This window comes from Bombina bombina, chromosome 2 (assembly GCF_027579735.1).
Source record: "Bombina bombina isolate aBomBom1 chromosome 2, aBomBom1.pri, whole genome shotgun sequence".
Taxonomy (NCBI): Eukaryota; Metazoa; Chordata; class Amphibia; order Anura; family Bombinatoridae; genus Bombina; species Bombina bombina.
In genome coordinates, this window is record NC_069500.1 from 700,293,431 (window position 1) to 700,313,737 (window position 20,307).

Genomic DNA, 20,307 nt, shown 5'->3' on the forward strand with positions numbered 1-20,307 from the left:
GTGGACCTAATAAACCAGCTAAAAATGGATATAGCCAATCTTCCCTCAAAGACAGACTTTGACTCCTTAAAACATCTGATCAAATCAGAACTCGCAACTATAAGAAAAGAGGTTTCTGAGATTGGGCTTAGGTTGGAAGATTTAGAGGAGACACAGGAGACACGAAACACACTGACCGACTCGATTACAACACAAACCAACTTCCATGAGACCAAGCTGTCAGTATTACAGGACAGATTGGATGATATGGACAATAGAAACCGCAGAAATAATTTAAGGATCCGCGGAATACCGGAGAAGATACTTAATACTGAGCTGGAAACATATGTCCAAGCTCTGTTTCGTCATCTAAAGAACGACCAGCAAGCCCCAAATGTGGAATTAGATAGGATCCATAGGGCCCTTAGACCCCCTCCTCCAGACAAAGCCCCTCCAAGGGATGTGATTTTAAGGTTCCTCCGATGCAAAGATAAAGAGGAGATGTGGTCCGCTGCTCGCCAGCTAAGAGACATATCGTATCTAGATCACAATATACAAGTCTTCATGGATCTGAGCCCCAACACGCTGCAGAAGAGAAGGGACATTGCTTTCATAACTAGAGTGCTCAGGGACAAAAAGATCAAATATCGCTGGGGGTACCCCTTCAGTCTTGTTGCTTCATCCGATGGCAAGACCTTCACCTACAAAGAACCACAAGATCTAGAGACATTTGCTAAGGGACTAAATGTATCCTTCAACATCCCGCCAGATTTTGACCCTCAGGGCAGCGGAGCCCCAGGGGACAAGTCGGACCAGAGCTCCCAGCGGGGAAGAAACCGCTGGCAGCTGGTGAGCTCCGGCAAAAGAAAGAAGGACAAAATTGATTCTATCAATAAGAATGCAATGGTTTCTACCGCCCAAGAGACATGAGGAGGAACATTATTGGGTGAGATTGTGCCAGTTTTCAATTTATAATATGTATATGCCACTTGTTTAACAGGGTATAGCAATGTGCCAAAACAAATAAGTATATTCTGGGTACGTTGGGTGCTCTATGGGGTAGTTGGGAAGAATACGCACGGGGGAGGGAGATGTTGTTGTTTAGCATTCCTCCTTTTTCACTTTTATGGCATTGAGCCGTATTTTGATTTTAAAAGTTTATTGTTTATTGATTGTTATTGAAAGGTTTATACATTTTTTGGTTTATTATGTAGAATTTCATAGACTGACGTATCACTTCTACAAACTCCAGACTAGCTGGGGTTGCACAACACTTCATGGAGCTTATATTGTATCTACCTATCTGACAGGGACCTCATACGACTATGGCGACCACCTACATAACATATTAAGTGGAGTCGACAGATAAGTAAAAGGGTATCACCTTCCTTACAGTTAACGCAAAGGGCCTTAACAGCCCGTTCAAGAGAAATGTAGCTATGAGGGATTTTAAAGAAAGGAAGGGTGACGTAGTCTTTGTACAAGAGACACACTTTTTAAAAAATAGAGAACCAGAGACGTTTAAGTATAAATTTGGAGAATCCTTTTACGCCTCTAACAACACCAAAAAGGGAGGGGTTGGGATATTATTTAGAAAAGGCATAGCATTCCAGGCCCACAAGTGCATAAAAGATAAATCAGGGAGATTCCTAATACTAGTGGGTAAACTATTTCACAAACAAGTAACACTGGTCAACGCATATGCACCGAACACATCGTAAGTTGCCTTTTTTAAAAACCTAACTAACACCATACTAGATGCAGCAAAGGGCTCCTTGATAGTCTGTGGTGACCTCAATTGCACATTAGACCCTACAGTGGACACCTCGACAGGGACATCATCCACCGCGCATGTAATCATTAACAGGCTCAAAAGGTGTCTTAGAGATTTAGCTCTACACGATACATGGAGAATACACAATAGAACAGTGAAAGATTACACATATAGTGGTGCTCCCCAAACCGGGTACGAACACAGATAGAGTGGAAAACTTCAGACCCATATCCCTGCTCAATAACGATGTAAAAATATTTGCAAAATTACTGGCCAACAGATTGAATCCCGTTATCCCCCAGATAATTGATAAAGATCAGGTGGGTTTCGTCATTAGCAGGGAGGCACGGGACAACACCGTGAGAGCCATTGACCTAATAGATTATGCAACATCTCAAAATATCCCACTGGTGCTGATCTCCACGGACGCGGAGAAAGCGTTCGACCGCGTCCGGTGGAGATTTTTGCGGGCAATGTTAGAAAAATTCGGGATGGGGTCTTCATTCATATAGAAAATTATGGCATTATATAGTTCCCCATCAGCAAGAGTTTGGGTGAATGGGGTGTTGTCCCAACCCTTCTGGATAAGCAACGGTACGAGACAGGGGTGCCCCTTGTCCCCTCTGCTGTTTGCTTGTGCGGTGGAAGCTCTGGCCGTGAAAATTAGGAATGACACAAATATTAAGGGAGTTACAATTAAAGAAAGAGACTACAAAATTATGCTATACGCTGACGACATTTATTTACCCTTACCAACCCACTCTCCTTATTATCGCACGTGCTTCAGCACCTAAAAGACTTTCAGCTTGCCTCAAATTTTCTGATTAATAAATCAAAATCAGACATACTTAATATCTCTCTTGCACAGGCACACCTCACTCACTTGAGAAACATCTGCCCTTTCAGATGGCAGGAAAAATCCTTAAAATATTTGGGGATTCTACTTACAAAAAACACACAAGATCTATTTAACACTAACTTTCTGCCTTTACAGGGACGTATAATAGCCGACTTATCCTCCTGGAGATCCTTGCAAACGTCCTGGTTAGGGAGAATTAATATATTTAAAATGAACGTCCTACCCCGTATATTGTATGACCTGCAGGCTCTGCCCATCCCACTCCCATCCAACTTTCTTTCATCCATGCAGTAAAAAATCCTAGAATTCATCTGGGACAAGAAAGCGGCCAGAATAAATAAAAGTATTATGAGTACACCCTTGTTATGCGGCGGGCTGAGAGCTCCCGACCTGGTGAAATACAGATATGCAACCTACCTGCAAAGAATATTAGACTGGCATTATAACTTTCAAAATAAGGCCTGGGTACAATTGGAACATGAAATGTCAAATATTTATCATTTGGGTTCCTAATGTTGGACTAGTTTAGGTGGCACAAATAGGGACAATAAACTATACACAGTAATTTCTGAGACCTTTAAAACCTGGAATAAAATTTTACCAGGATTCCCTCATGTGTCTTCGAGACACTCCCTCTGATGGGGGCCTTTTAATGTTTTGGGACTGTTTTTTTCCACCAGCAGTGTACCTCCTTTATATACAAACATAGTGACAGGAGAAATCTAATAAGACCCCTAACTCAATTTGAAACTATGTGCACCTCGTCAAAACCACTGGGCCATTCCCTCTCCTTATTATACAAAATCTTGCAGATACAACCACTGGGCCATAGCCCATATTACCTGGAGAGATGGAATAATGAACTAGGTGTCGATATCAACCAAGGCGAGGCAAAGAGAGTCTTTTACAATATGGCTAGGTCATCAGTGTCAGCAAAATTAACTGAACTAAACCTCAAAATACTTCACAGGTGGTATATGACGCCTGTTAGGATACAAAAACTCTTTCACACACGAACCAATATATGCTGGCGCTGCGATATAGAAAGGGGCACAATGTCTCACCTATGGTGGTCATGTAATAGAATAGCTCCGATATGGGAAAGCATTGCTGCCGAAGCTTCCAAGATATTAAAGAGGCCGATCCCACTAGACCCCAAAATATGGTTATTCTTATGTACACCCAAAAAATTCACAACAGCACAAAAAAGAATGATGTGTATCTTAAGTAACAGCATGAAAAACCTACTAGCCCAGAAATGGAAGTCAAGAAATGTCCCAGATTTAGCACAATGGATACATAAATGTAATGACATATTAAATATGGAAGAGTATCACTACATGAGGGTTAAATGTATGGCGGTATATGCTCAGATGAGGGAGATGTGGGAGGCATACGTAGAACACAGATTCAAAGGTCAACAACGGGATGCCACGGTGGGATCATAAATGACATAAATTGCCAAAAATGAGGACAATAGATGGACGAGGAAGGTTTTAGCTAACTAAAGTCAAGTAGGTAGTAAGCAGCTCTCACTATATAAAAGCTCCCTAAGGGGGATTTTACACCCATGTTATACAGTCTATACGTCAGGCTTATAGTTTTGTTTTTTCAAATGTTTTATTGTTTTATAAGATAAACTTTCTAAAAGGAATCCTATTCTTTTGTCGAATGAGTCATCACAATGTATGAAACCCATATGTAAAGTCTTATATTTTATATATTTTTGCATGTGTTGTTCATTCTATGTATACATACATTTTGCTTTGCAATGGATGTCCAATAAAAGAAATTTAAAAATAAATAAATTTATAAAATATTGAAAAATATTAATAATCAATGTAAATTATAGTTATGTTATGCATATTTTACATTCCTATGTTCTTCGCATAGAAAAACATGTCACTTTTATCATTATTTATTTCAATATATATGATAATGTTAATGTATATATATATATATATATATATATATATATATCTTTATGTATATATCTATCTATATATATATATAAACAAAGTCAAGTGGTGAAGCACTCTCAAATACAGTCCGGGGTGCACAGCAAACAGCTACAAACAATCCCAGAAAAAAGCAGGCACTCTCCGTTTAAACTTTTCAAAACATTTACTAAGTGACGTTTCGGGGTTTTGAAAAGTTTAAACGGAGAGTGCCTGCTTTTTTCTGGGATTATCTATCTATCTATATATATATATATATATATATAAATATGTATTTAAAATAAAAAAAAACTTTTTACTGTATGTGAAGAACATTGGAATGTGAAATATTTACAGTAAATAACAGTAAAACAGGATTATTAAATTTTATAGAATTATTTAGTCTCAGATACATGGCCATATACCATTGAACCCTTATTAAGCTCAAACCCTTTATGCAAGGTCTTCAGGCACGCTTAACCCGACGTGCGTTAATTTAGATTGTGCTAAAACATGTTTACTTTCAACTTGTAAAATACTTGCAAATTAATACGCCAGCGATTTTCTAATATTCTTCCACAAATGTTAGAAATTATATCATAAAAACAGAAATGTCTTTATCTTGGCCTATATCCTAGCCAACACTTACCAAGTGAGCTCCCTTTTCCAGGGGACCGGAGCCCAAGGCTAATTGCCTCAATCGCCTCATAACATCACATCTTTTGATGTTCTCAAGTGCAGCACAAGCTGATCTTTGGTCATACCCCATAGTACATGTAACAAAAGGAAGAAATAAAAATCTAATTTCTGAAAACTTTTTCATACAATAAATAAAGGTAATAGAATGCATTGCTCATGCCCCCCCCCCATTTTTTAAAAAAAATTATTTATGTTACCTGATTAATTTATTTCATGATGATGAGAGTCCAAAAGTAATCACAAGGGATTATATTTTAGGTCCTTGAGAGAGAATCAAAAACGACCCTGCATACCAGAGATTGCTCCACCCCATACGTCCAGCAATCTCCTACTTTAGTCAGTTATGCATATTGCCAAGTAGAGAGGAAAAGTCAGAAACATAGGAAAGGACCAAAGCTGCACAAATGAAGTACAAAAACAGTATACTGTCAAGAGTGGGGATTGTAGACTCACCATCTTAAAATAAATTAATTTAGGAGATAAGCATAAATTATGTTTTCTTTCATAAGATTGTGAGAGTCCATAAGAACATCAGATGTGAAATCCAATACCCAATCATTGAAGTCCACAAGCCTGGCCACAGTACTTTACGGCCAAAGGCTGCCTCAGTTTAGGCATAAACATGAAGATTTAAGAAATCATAAGTAAGTGATGATCATAATAATTGAGAGAGTATAAAGGATCTCAAATGGGTCAGAGCAGTGGTTCGTGACCTCAAGGCCTGGTAATTTTTAGCTCGATGTTCCCAAGGCCCGGTAGTTATATATATATATATATATATATAAAAGATAGAAGGATAAGAAAAAAAAGATAAAGTAAGAAATAATTGAAGGATGCCCTAGCCAGCACTCTCCATAAACAAAAATATCAAATACAAGGGTGCAGCTACTAAAGTGACTGGGGCCAATACAAGTGCAGTCAGCATATAGATATATTACACATTTATTATTATTAAGAATAATTCACATCTAGAAAAACACACACTATACACTAATAATATAAAAATAATAAATACGGGGGGCGGAGCCTATAGCTGTTGCGGTAGGACGTTTTTTGTGGAGCTCCTGATCTTACAAGACTATTTTGGAGTTATTTTTCAACTATACTTCAATTTTCTTTTTTGGAAATATAGCCATAATCTCTTGTGCTATCCTAGAAGAGTCTGGAGACACATTACACAAAACGGACTACCTATGTTCCTCAGCTGACTACACTGCAGCTATCCGCGAGACTGAGAGGCCTCTATAGACTGACAGTGTTGTCAAAGCTGCCGCTAATATACCCCCCCAGGTCCCTGGGTTATCAAACCAGTTCCATAGTAACTGGACAGCTCTTAAATCATTGCATTTGGAAGGAGGAGGAAAAACCCTAACCATCCTTTATTTCAACGGGTATTTTACTGTTTGGAGCGGTGAGAGGCCTAATACGTCTGCTGGAAACCTGCATTTCGTTTCTTCAATATGGCGCTAGCTACTAAACTAATCCTGAGGGAAGTGAAAGCCATGCTTGAAACACACTTCCTCAGGCTTCATGAAGTTCTGCAAGAGGAATTCACCTCCCTAAAGGGTGTTTGCGTTAACATGAAAAGAGAAGTACAGCCCTTACCAGAACCACGCAAGTACCTGACTCAGGCATCTAAAATTTACACGGCTGATATACCTTTTTTAGCCCAGTCGGATGTTAATGCCGGCCCACACACAGTTGCGACAGTGGAGCACACACCTCACTGGGAGCAGGGAGCCGCAACACAAATTGGCGCTGAACGAGCTGAAGTGAACACTTCGGGAGGAGCGGCACACCAAATATCTCAGCAGCGCAATGTAGTTAGTCCAGACCTGCAGGGATCCGTGTTGCCTGACGCCTCTAAGGATTCTAAACCGCAGCCTCTATCTGCACACCTCCCGACCCTCCCTGCCCTTACTGGGGAAACACTTGGGTACCGTCTGCCTGATCTGGGAGATTCGGGGCCACTCAAGGAGAAATTGCATGCAAGAGAGAGGCTCAGTAGCGCGAGCACATACTTTAGAGTCCTACATGCAGCTATGTCATCTGCCTGCCGTGGAATAAGTTATCCGCACCTCCCGGGGTATGGCAGCCATGATACTTGAAGGGGAAAAGGCTCTCTACATGCTCTCCGTATCACACAAGCAAATGCTGCCTCAGAGGGGAGCAGGACCGGGATAGGTTGAAAATTCATGGTACAGATGAGCACGGGATCCGAGGTGTGTGAGACAGTGCTCCTTAAGCTGGATCCCCAGAAACAGATATTTTAGGGTAATCGCTCATATTCTCATCAAACCCTATACATGCTACTTTCCAGCAGAACTGTTGGTGTGTAGCTTTGAGTAATAACTGTAATATTGGTATTGTGCTATATTTGAGTGCTTTATATAGATAGCCTTAATGATTAATGTGTATTTTTGCTGGTTAAATGCATGCTATAGCCTAATACTGCCCCAGTAACTGACCCCACTCATCAAGAAGGACATTTCACTGGAATATAGAGTGGACATTGGGCATTAGCTCTAGAAGACTTTTAAGATACCATCTAAGCTATAACTAAGGGCTCTAGTTGTGATCACTTGTAACAATAACCTTAGTGTTGAAGTCAAGTCTTTAAAAGTATTCATATCTATGTGAACGGCTTTATATGCTGAGAATGCTAGCTTAATGTACTGCTGCTATAACTTCTTCTTGATATATGATGTCTAATTTCTAGTGTTATAATGTGCAGGAAAGCGTTGGCACATAATATTACATAAGGAGCCTAAAACCATGCTCCCTTTGAGATTGCATTAATATTATTGAACTAGCACATATACCCAGGCATGAAGTGATAAAATGTGTAATTCAAAAGGTATAACCCTTTATCCTTGGTTAATTGTGACTTAGCTGGATATCCTATTAGTTATTCTCAATATCAAATAGTATTATAATATGGGTTTTACGTGTCTTTAGGTCTGGCTGATGCATCCTACTATGCAAATGATAATACTACTTAAGCTCCAATGTACTTTGTGATGCATTTGCTTATCTATGTGCCTCTATACAATGTTAACGTATGAGTGTAGTAGTCTTGAAATAATAAGGGCCAAGAGTGACCTATATAACAGAGGGGGGAAGAAGGTAATGAGGGAAGTAACCTCTCAGGTACACTTTTAGTTTTGTCAAATATGATGTTAATATCTGTATCTCTTATTTTTGCAAATGTTATGTATGTTCAATGCCTTATTGCCCATATTTATAAGTGATTATGGCTTGTCCAATGCAGTATCCTACATACTCATATAGGAACTAATACTCTCATTGAATAGTAAATATATGGAGCAGCTCTAAATATTATGATTACCACCATATTACCCCTTATCCTTCCTCTTTCATTGAAGAGCTAGCTAGATTCAGATCCGCTACCAATGTGTTATATATGTTATATATATTATTTTTCTTTGATTTCTCAGTTGTAGAGTAACTTCTCTAAAATAGAACTTGAGGTTCGACATAGGAGATCCAAAAGAGGTCTCATTTATTCAAGATATCCCCCTATAAGTTTGCTTTATGGTGGTGAGGATCAAAAGTGTCCTCATGTGTCATTTAAGGGGGTGGTTTATTATTTGGCATAACTGGTTGCACAATATTTCCTTTGCATTTGACTCGGTATTATGTGCTGCATGTTTTGTGCCTTTTTTGTACTTTATTGTTCTCCGATTTTTTGTATGCCTTGATTGAAACTTCAATAAAAATTAAAAAAAAAATAATAAAAAAAAAATACCAATGGCCATGGTGAAGGACTTTAGTCCTAGGATAGATGGTAAAATGCAAAGTTAAATAAATATAGTTGTTAATGAAAAAACACAATTATATCTATAATAACATAATTTGTATAGCAGCAAAGCACCCCTGGTGGAGCAGTGCAATACACATGAGAAAAACAACATATAAAGGTAGTGCAGTTCAAAGCATTAGTATAGCATATTTCAACAGTCAGCAAATCTGTGTCATATGAAGATATCAGGCAGCAGGCTTCTATAAAAGGAACAGCATCAAGTGTTAGTGCAATGCAATTCAAAGCATTAATGTAGTATAATCTAGCTGTCAGCAGATCTATGGGATATAGAGATATCAACAAGCAGGATTATTGCTAGATGGAGTAAATGGTGCCGTGATGAAACAAAGCGTTAGTGGTCATATAGCGGATAGAGCAGTCACACGTTTACCATGTCCCAGGGGTACAACCTACTGAGGGCAAGACCCTCGCCTAAGGGACACCTCTAAAGAACATGAAATCCCATAAAGCTCACCAACTCCACGCTGTATGACGGTGTCTTTCGCTGTCAAAGCCTGCTGTGTTTGATGAATGTAACTACTATGCTTCTTAGTGTGTCAATCTCAGTCCTTGCTCTGGGCTGATACACAAGTATTAAGGGTTGATGCAGTTCATGAGTCACAAATAGCATTGCTGTTATGAAGGTCCTGTATAGCCAAAGGTATTTAGTGAAACATAAGCATGCTCGGATGGCCCAGCCGAGTCGTGTATAATACGCAACACGTGTTTTGTGTTAAGATTAAGTGAACTAGCAGCATTGTCCCCTAGTCACTTTTTACTCTTGACTAGTAAACTATTGTGATCTTTTTCCACCCCTATTTATATAAATATATTTTAAAATTCACTGGTGTCAGTAGGGGAGATATTATATACTTTCATTGGTGTTCGCTGGTTCATTGGTGTCCGTGGGCTGGTATCACTTACTTTATGTGTCCAGGTCCTCTCCCGTCTGCTTGTTGTCCTGAGCTGTCCTCCCATTGAACTTCCTCTACATCTGCACAGTACACACTCACACGTGCAATTGCTCTCTGACAGGCCTGTCTGGTATTCCTTATGTAAAGAGTGTCAGGCCTGCCAGAGAGAGCAGCAGGGGCATGTTGGGTCGTGGCCCACCAGCAGGGCCATCATGGCCCGGTTTTGGGCAGAGGCCTGACTGTTGAGAAACCAGGGGTTAGAGAACCCCTAATAACAATGATTGGGGATTACCCTTCCCCTTCTAGAACTGGATATAGTTGGGGACCACTGGGAGTATGGGGTAGAGCAAAGCTCTATAATATAGTGGTGTTTTTGCCTCCTCATTGGTGGATCGGAAGTATTATCTTATATGTGATGTTGTTTTGTACTCACACCATCTTATGAAGAAATACCTATATAATAATAAAACAACATTTTAATTGTTCTCCATTACACGTTAATAACACATTTAGACACCAGCTGTTCTGTTAGATATCAAAATAAATAAAATCAATAAAATACTAAAGAGATATTTTACAAACTCTTAAAAGAGTTCATACCTAAAATTTTAAATTTGTTTTTGTTTAAAATGACAGCAAAAATTAGCCAACTCACTTTCAGAGAGATTATTGTGTGTAAATAGATTAGGATCCCGACAATCTTTCAGACAAACTTATCAAATTATTAATCAACCAAAATCCCCATAGACATTATTGATGGCTTTCTGTAGAAAACCAGTAGATACATTTTTCTAAAGTGTTGTGATCGACCACTATAGGTTAGTTTCCACTAAGCCGTAATTTAGTTTGTGCTGCTTACGATGACACGTTACACCACAATATCGGCAGCCAGAATCCTGTTTCAAAAAATATTTTTGCGTCCCATAGAAAAGTCTAATTTTCACCAGGTTTCCAATGAAAGTGCAAACCGTTAATACTCTGTAAGAGTCTGTTCAAAAAGGTGTAAAATAAGAAAGATTAGGTGTTTGAGGCCTGGTTCCCATTGAAATTTTAAAACTTACGAATAATGCAAGTGTTGCAATGTAGAACAAAAATTGTAATATTTATTATTGTCCCATGTATAGCACTTATGTTCTTATGGAAATATAAATATGTATTTACATCTAAAAATATATGCAAACACATATACAAAGACCATGCATAGGGCAGCAATAAATATTACATATATTAATAAAAGTAGAAAATGTAATTATACATTTTAAAATAAAAAGTAGTAATTGCTTATAGTTAAAAAATAAGTATTATAAATAAGTGTAACTTTGTTTTTGTTTCTCTTTAGAGGTGGTTACAGGTACAGAGCGCAGATGCTAAACTATAGTGTAAGGTTAGGTTACCATAGCAACTAACTTGTAATGGCACAATTTTCGAGATTTTCGGATGGAAATATCAACACATTAACTTACACCTATACGAAAAGAGCGACTGCACGCACGCGCAGAATAATTAAATCTAAACCTAGTACTAACATGGAGCAGTAAATAACTTTTTGCTGTTGGCAAATTCGGTAGCTAACGGCTTAATTTTTTCAGGATCAATAGAAACAAGAACTAAGTTTGATATATTTCTGGAAGGTCTTTCCTACATTGTGGCTAAATAAAAATGTGTTAAGAGAAATTAGGAAAAAAAACGTAGGGCATTTAACTTATTCAAAGAACATAGTACAGACTCATTCCAGATATATAAGGAACGTAACAAAAGATGCAAAAAAAAAAAAAAAAAAAAAGCAATCAGATTAGAAAAGGCTGAAGTACTAAACCAGTTTTTTTTTCAGTATACACAAGAGAGGAAGCAATGGGAGATACATTGAAACAAACTAGAACATACAAGTCAATACCAATAATCTCTATAGAAAATCAGGAAAAAAATGGATAATATTAAAGTAAATAAAACTCCAGGTCCAGATGGAATACACCCAAGGGTTTATGGGAACTTAGCCCTGTTAAAGCTAAACCTGTACTCTTCATTTTTCAAGACTCATTATCCTCAGGCATAATAGCCCAGGACTGGCATAAAGCTGATCCAGAAAGCTATAGAACAGTTAGTATCACATTGGTAGTGGGCAAAATACTTGAAGAGATTATAAGGGATTATATTGCTGAGTATATTCGTGTAAACAAGATTATGAGTTCTAATCAGCATGGTTTTATGAGAAATAGATCATGTCAAACTCATCTAATTAGATTCTATGAGGAAGGAAGTAAAAATATAGATAATGGGGAATAAGTTGATGTGATATACTTCGATTTTACAAAGGCATTTGATACAGTGCCACATGAGATTATTCTACAAAATGAAGGGACTGGAAATATCTGAAAATATTAGCTCATGGATAAATAACTGGATAAAAGATAGGGAGCAACAAGTAGTAGTAAATGGATCATACTTAGATTGGAAAAAAAATAATAATTAGTGCAGTCTCCCAGGGATCAATACTGGGCACTGTTCTTAATATTTTTATTAATGACTTGGAGCAAGGATTAAATAGCAACATCTCTCTTTTTGCAGATGATACAAAGGTGAGTAAGGCAGAATAAGAGAAAGAACAAATCATCCACCAAACAAATGCATGAGCAAGATGTTCAGAACAAGCCAAATGGGTACTCACATTTCATAGTAGCACCTTAATGTGCTGGTAGATGCAGGCTGATATACTTAGGGGCGTATCAGCTCACCCACTCCAGGAGTTCCCCATATTCTACAAATGGGAAGATAGAGCAGAAACGCACTACATGTACAGATCAATTACTTTTTAATTAAGCACACCTAAAAATGACATGTTTCTCAGCACTATAGGGGCCAGATGCCTGATGAAACGGCCCCTATAGTGCCGAGAAACACGTTGCATTTTTAGGGGGACGCGTCACATGGATCAAAAAGTGAGTATCCATTTGGGACTTGCAACATATTTGCCATTTAAACTCTGATTGATCTGCACATGTAGTGCGTTTCTGCTCTATCTTCCCATTTGTAGAATACTGGGAATTCCTGGAGTGGGTGAGCTGATACGCCCCTAAGTATATCAGCCTGCATCTACCAGCACATTAAAGTGCTACTATGAAATGTGAGTACCCATTTGGCTTGTTCTGAACCTCTTGCTTATACATTTGTTTGGTGGATCTACACATGACGCGCCCCTTTGTTCTTTCTCTTATTCTGCAGTTTATCCTGATTTTTCTGTGGAGGAGGCTGCCACAACTATTTTCTTGACTTTTTTAAGATATCCATTGGGAAAAGTGTACTACACCAATTTTGGGACTTTAATTCTATTGTGTTGTATGTATATAACATTTATCTGTATACTGTGTATAATTGACATTTTGTTCACACATCTTTCTGTTCTATATATTTAGTATATGTGCCCCCTCTAATTTCAGGTCACTTTTTTAAAGTTGTGTAAGGTCATAAGGTCAGTGAAGGGTAAAACTTGTTTGCAAGGGGATTTAAAAAAAATTGGAAGAATGGGCTGGTAAATGGAAAATGAGATTTAATACTGGAAAATGTAAGGTTCTACACTCTGGAAATAAATATAAGCAGACAGCCTATTATTTAAATGGTACTAGACTTAGCAAAACAGAGGAAAGGGATTTAGGCATACTTCTAAAGACGGGTGCACAATGCAGGGCAGTGGCTTCTAAGGCTAATAAAATATTATCATGTATTTAAAGAGGCATCGATGCAAGCAAGGAAAGCATAATTATGTTACTATGTAAATCTTTGGTAAGACTTAACCTTGAGTATGGAATGCAGTTTTGGGGACCAATATAAAAAAAAGATTTGAAAAGGGGCACAAAACTAATAAGGGAAATGAAAAATTAAACTATAAGGTGAGGTTAGTCAAACTGGGTCTGTTTTCTCTAGAAAAAAGGTTCTTGAGAGGTTATATGATTACTTTATATAAATATAGTCAAGGCCCATATACAGAGTTGGTGGATGCTCTGTTTATTCCAAGGAAATTGTGACAAGAGATCACAATTTAAGGCTGGAGGAAAGAAGATCTCCAGCAAAGAAAATGTTCTTTCACTGTAAGAGCAATCAAATTGTGGAACTCATTGCCTAAGAAGGTAGCAAATGCCAATACCTTAATTACATTTAAAAATGGCTTGGACATATGTCTGACTTAAAAACAGAATTCAGCAATATAATTGATTGTGGTAAAGTGATTGTAAATCCTAGCGTTTGTGAAATGCTAGGATTTACCATTGGCACAAATAAAGGGGACTTTCAGTCATGAAGTATAAAATACTTAATGCTGAAAGCTGCTTTATATGTTATCCACTTTATTTGTTCCAATGTTAAACCCTAGAGTTTCACAGACGCTAGGATTTACAATCACTTTAAATGGGTCACCTTTATAATGGGATTAAGTTAAAGGATTAGTAAAGTCAGATTAAAAACTGCTATTTTTTTTAAAAGCAAACGATTAAATATTGTTTGCCCTGATCATGTTTAAAACTTTATTCTATCTGTAATAATGACGTCACATTTTCCAGCACCCTACAAAGGGCGGTCTTGAATACTGTTCTGCATGCATAAATTATATGCAGGAATTAACATATTACAACGCATGCATATTTGAAAGCAGTTTCATATGCATGGGCAAAGCGGTAATTGTGAATGACTGCGGTCACATGACCGCTAGACCGCTGACGACAGAGATAGAATTCCAACAAACAATGCACATGCATTAACTTTGGGCACATCAGAGCGCATGCGTTAGGCTTCATTCCTGTACCCGGAACTGCAGGGAAGTGAGAAACCAGGTTGCCCACCGTGATTGGCTAATGTAAATTAGCCTCACGGTGGGTTTGGAAATTTACATATTTTTGGACTTCAATAGCTGCTGAATGGCAAAGAAAGCACAGTGCAAGGTATTTGGAAAAATGTAGAACTTTATAATAATGAACAGAAAATTTCTGACCTTAACATCCCTTTAAGCTCAATTATAGCTTTTATTGTAAATCAGGTAGGATCTGTATAGGTTAAACTCAATGGACTTCTGTCTGCTTTCAACCTCATCTACTATGTTACTTTGTTACATTTGTACTGAATGAATAAAGAGATACCATTATGTAACTATTTATAAACATGTTTCATAGTTTAACGGGATATAAAACCCAATTTTATTACAATACCAGAGACTCCTATTTTGCATTATTTTTCTTTACTACTCAGATGCAGCACTTAAAAGAACAACAAGAACATCAATATAATGATATTAAAACAACACAGAAATTAAAAAATAACAATAAGTAGCCAAGATGTGAGCTAACTTATATAGGCCTAGATTTAGAGTTGGGCGGTAGCCGTCAAAACCAGCGTTAGAGGCTCCTAACGCTGGTTTTTACCGCCCGCTGGTATTTGGAGTCAGTCAGGAAAGGGTCTAACGCTCACTTTGCAGCCGCGACTTTTCCATACCGCAGATCCCCCTACGCCATTTGCGTATCCTATCTTTTCAATGGGATCTTTCTAACGCCGGTATTTAGAGTCTTGGCTGAAGTGAGCGACAAAACTCCAGCCGCAGAAAAAAGTCAGTAGTTAAGAGCTTTCTGGGCTAACGCCGGTTTATAAAGCTCTTAACTACTGTGCTCTAAAGTACACTAACACCCATAAACTACCTATGTACCCCTAAACCGAGGCCCCCCCACATCGCCGCCACTCTATTAAATTTTTTTAACCCCTAATCTGCCACTCCGTACACCGCCGCCAGCTACGTTATCCCTATGTACCCCTAATCTGCTGCCCCTAACACCGCCGACCCCTATATTATATTTATTAACCCCTAATCTGCCGCCCCCAACGTCGCCTCCACCTACCTACAATTATTAACCCCTAATCTGCCGACCGGATCTCACCGCTACTATAATAAATGTATTAACCCCTAAAGCTAAGTCTAACCCTAACACCCCCCTAAGTTAAATATAATTTAAATCTAACAAAATAAATTAACTCTTATTAAATAACTTATTCCTATTTAAAGCTAAATACTTACCTGTAAAATAAACCCTAATATAGCTACAATATAAATTATACTTATATTGTAGCTATTTTAGGATTAATATTTATTTTACAGGCAAGTTTGTAATTATTTTAACCAGGTACAATAGCTATTAAATAGTTAATAACTATTTAATAGTTACCTAGTTAAAATAATTACAAAATTACCTGTAAAATAAATCCGAACCTAAGTTACAATTAAACCTAACACTACACTATCATTAAATTAATTAAATACAATACCTACAATTAAACCTAACACTACACTATCAATAAATTAATTAAATACAATACCTACAAATAAATACAATGAAATAAACTAACTAAAGTACAAAAAATAAAAAAGAACTAAGTTACAAAAAATAAAAAAATATTTACAAACATTAGAAAAATATTTTAACAATTTTAAACTAATTACACCTACTCTAAGCCCCCTAATAAAATAACAAAGCCCCCCAAAATAAAAAAATGCCCTACCCTATTCTAAATTAAAAAAGTTCAAAGCTCTTTAACCTTACCAGCCCTGAAAAGGGCCCTTTGCGGGGCATGCCCCAAAGAATTCAGCTCTTTTGCCTGTAAAAAAAACACATACAATACCCCCCCCCCAACATTACAACCCACCACCCACATACCCCTAATCTAACCCAAACCCCCCTTAAATAAACCTAACACTAAGCCCCTGAAGATCTTCCTACCTTATCTTCACCATGCCGGGTTCACCGATCGATCCAGAAGAGCTCATCCGATGTGTGGATCCAAGCCCAAGCGGGGGGCTGAAGATGTCCATTATCCGACTGAAGTCTTCTATCAGGCGGAAACTTCAATCTTCTTTCTTCCGGATTCATGTTCATCCCGCCGACGCGGAACATCCATTTTCACCGACGACTTCCCGACGAATGACGGTTCCTTTAAGGGACGTCATCCAAGATGGCGTCCCTCGAATTCCGATTGGCTTATAGGATTCTATCAGCCAATCGGAATTAAGGTAGGAAAATTCTGATTGGCTGATGGAATCAGCCAATCAGAATCAAGTTCAATCCGATTGGCCGATTGGCTGATCCGATCAGCCAATCAGATTGAGCTCGCATTCTATTGGCTGTTCCGCTTGGATGAAGACTTCAGCAGGATCATGGACATCGGAGGCAGGACGGATCGGTGTGATACCCGGCGAGGTGAAGATAAGGTAGGAAGATCTTCAGGGGCTTAGTGTTAGGTTTATTTAAGGGGGGTTTGGGTTAGATTAGGGGTATGTGGGTGGTGGGTTGTAATGTTGGGGGGGTATTGTATGTGTTTTTTTTACATGCAAAAGAGCTGAATTCTTTGGGGTATGCCCCGCAAAGGGCCCTTTTCAGGGCTGGTAAGGTAAAAGAGCTTTGAACTTTTTAAATTTAGAATAGGGTAGGGCATTTTTTTATTTTGGGGGGCTTTGTTATTTTATTAGGGGGCTTAGAGTAGGTGTAATTAGTTTAAAATTGTTGTCATATTTTTCTAATGTTTGTAAATATTTTTTTATTTTTTTGTACTTTAGTTAGTTTATTTCATTGTATTTATTTGTAGATATTGTATTAATTTATTGATAGTGTAGTGTTAGGTTTAATTGTAGGTATTGTATTTAATTAATTTATTGATAGTGTAGTGTTAGGCTTAATTATAACTTAGGTTAGGATTTATTTTACAGGTCATTTTGTAATTATTTTAACTAGGTAACTATTAAATAGTTATTAACTATTTAATAGCTATTGTACCTGGTTAATATAATTACAAAGTTGCCTGTAAAATAAATATTAATCCTAAAATAGCTACAATATAATTATAATTTATATTGTAGCTATATTAGGGTTTATTTTGCAGGTAAGTATTTAGCTTTAAATAGGAATAAGTTATTTAATAAGAGTTAATTTATTTCGTTAGATTTAAATTATATTTAACTTAGGGGAGTGTTAGGGTTAGGGTTAGACTTAGCTTTAGGGGTTAATACATTTATTATAGTAGCGGTGTGGTCCGGTCGGCAGATTAGGGGTTAATAATTGTAGGTAGGTGGAGGCGACGTTGGGGGCGGCAGATTAGGGGTTAATAAATAAAATATAGGGGTCGGTGGTGTTAGGGGCAGCAGATTAGGGGTACATAGGGATAATGTAGGTTGCGGCGGTGTACGGAGCGGCAGATTAGGGGTTAATAATAATATGCAGGTGTCAGCTATAGCGGGGGCGGCAGATTAGGGGTTAATAAATATAACATAGTGGTCGGCGTTGTTAGGGGCAGCAGATTAGGGGTACATAGGGATAACGTAGCTGGAGGCGGTGTACGGAGCGGCAGATTAGGGGTTAATAATAATATGCAGGGGTCAGCGATAGCGGGGGCGGCAGATTAGGGGTTAATAAGTGTAAGGTTAGGGGTGTTTAGACTTGAGGTTCATGTTAGGGTGTTAGGTGCAGACTTAGGAAGTGTTTCCCCATAGGAAACAATGTAGCTGCGTTAGGAGCTGAACGCTGCTTTTTTGCAGGTGTTAGGTTTTTTTTCAGCTCAAACAGCCCCACTGTTTCCTATGGGGGAATCGTGCACGAAAGATATAAGGAGGGTGGTGCATATAGAACATACACCACACTCCTAGGGGGCGCTAACAATAAGCAGCAAACAGGTAAGCAGATATATACAGATAATTAAGAGAATATACAATAAACCTAGCACACTTATATCAGATTATTAGAGATGATATGCTCACAAGTGGACCCAGATGATATTGGTATAATAAGATAACAAAATGTCCGCACAAAGAATAATCCAAAAGAAAGAAGGCAGCTCTCTGTCATAGGACGGTCATCCTGGTGTGGCATGATCTATAAGAAAAAGAAGCACAGAGGCGCCAACATGGCCTAGTAACGTCACGGCAGTCGGATACAAAACATCAGCAGGATAGGAAATATACTCACAAGCGTAGCGCACCCAAATGGTGCTATTGTGGCAGCCTGGAACATCAAACAGTGGTCCAGCTCACTGGTGTCTCAAGCCAGATAGAGATGATCCTTGGCGAGGGCCTATCCTATGATGCCTAAAAAGGTAAAAAAGGCACACACATAGCCCAGTAACGTTTGTACACCAGATAAAAAAGGATTCAAGGTTGTACTTACAGGAAACAAAGCACCACCAGGTGCAATATCAGCAGTACTGGGACCTCTCAGCCACCCAGTGGACTGTGGGATCCAATTTGCAGGATGCAGAAAATCACCACTTTGGAAGATAGGACTAGCACACACACTCTGCCCCCAAACAGGAGCAGAATAATTGTGATAAAGCAAGTGTATATTTAAAAACTTTTATTTTAAAAACAGCCACATGTTTCTCAGCCACCACAGGCTGTTTCCTTAGGCTATGTTAAAATGTTAACAACACTTGCTTTATAAAGACAATAGAACACATAAAACTAAATCTGATAGGCTAATTAATTTCTAAAGTGTGAACACCTGTTGCACAGGTCAGCAGTTGGTAGGCATGGAAACCCCTATATACAAAGCTCTCATATTTGGGATTTGCCAAACCCAAAATAGACAATAGCAATAACCTTGTAGCCCTTCAAATTAAGATTAAAAAATAAAAAATGGAAAACAGTAATATAACAATCACAATAAAAACATTTGTTATACACCTCAAAATAAAATAATCACAATATGTACAACAATATAATATACCCACATAAAAAACAAAAGTAAGATACATGTATTTTAATAGTCTCTATTCTACATATAATCACTTAATATGCCTGACCACATGTATGTTTTATATCACAATAGATCTATATTTTTCCTTTAGTATTATAGACCTTAATTGGTATTATATCTACATTGTACCCTCCTTTAAAGTGTAACAATTTTTTTATTTTCTACTTACATTAGCGGTATAGCACTTAATATTAATTATTACTTATAAGATTACCATGATCAGATGACTTATTTATAGGATACAAGGGTATCTTTATGTTGGACCAATGATTACACATATTTATATATATACTTTCTGCACGTCATTTAGATATAGCTTTAGGTTATGATTACATTCCACACTTTATTCTTGGCTTATTATTTTTATTATATATTATAAATATCTTGTTAGTACATTTATATTAAATATAGGTACATACATTTTGCATATATGATATCACAGATAGGGTTTAACATTAGTTAGTCATTGTGTCATTTTTTTCTTTCCCAAAAGGTTTAAACTGTCTTACAATGAAATAATCTTTCTATGGCTTAGGTGCTCTAGAGTTGCAT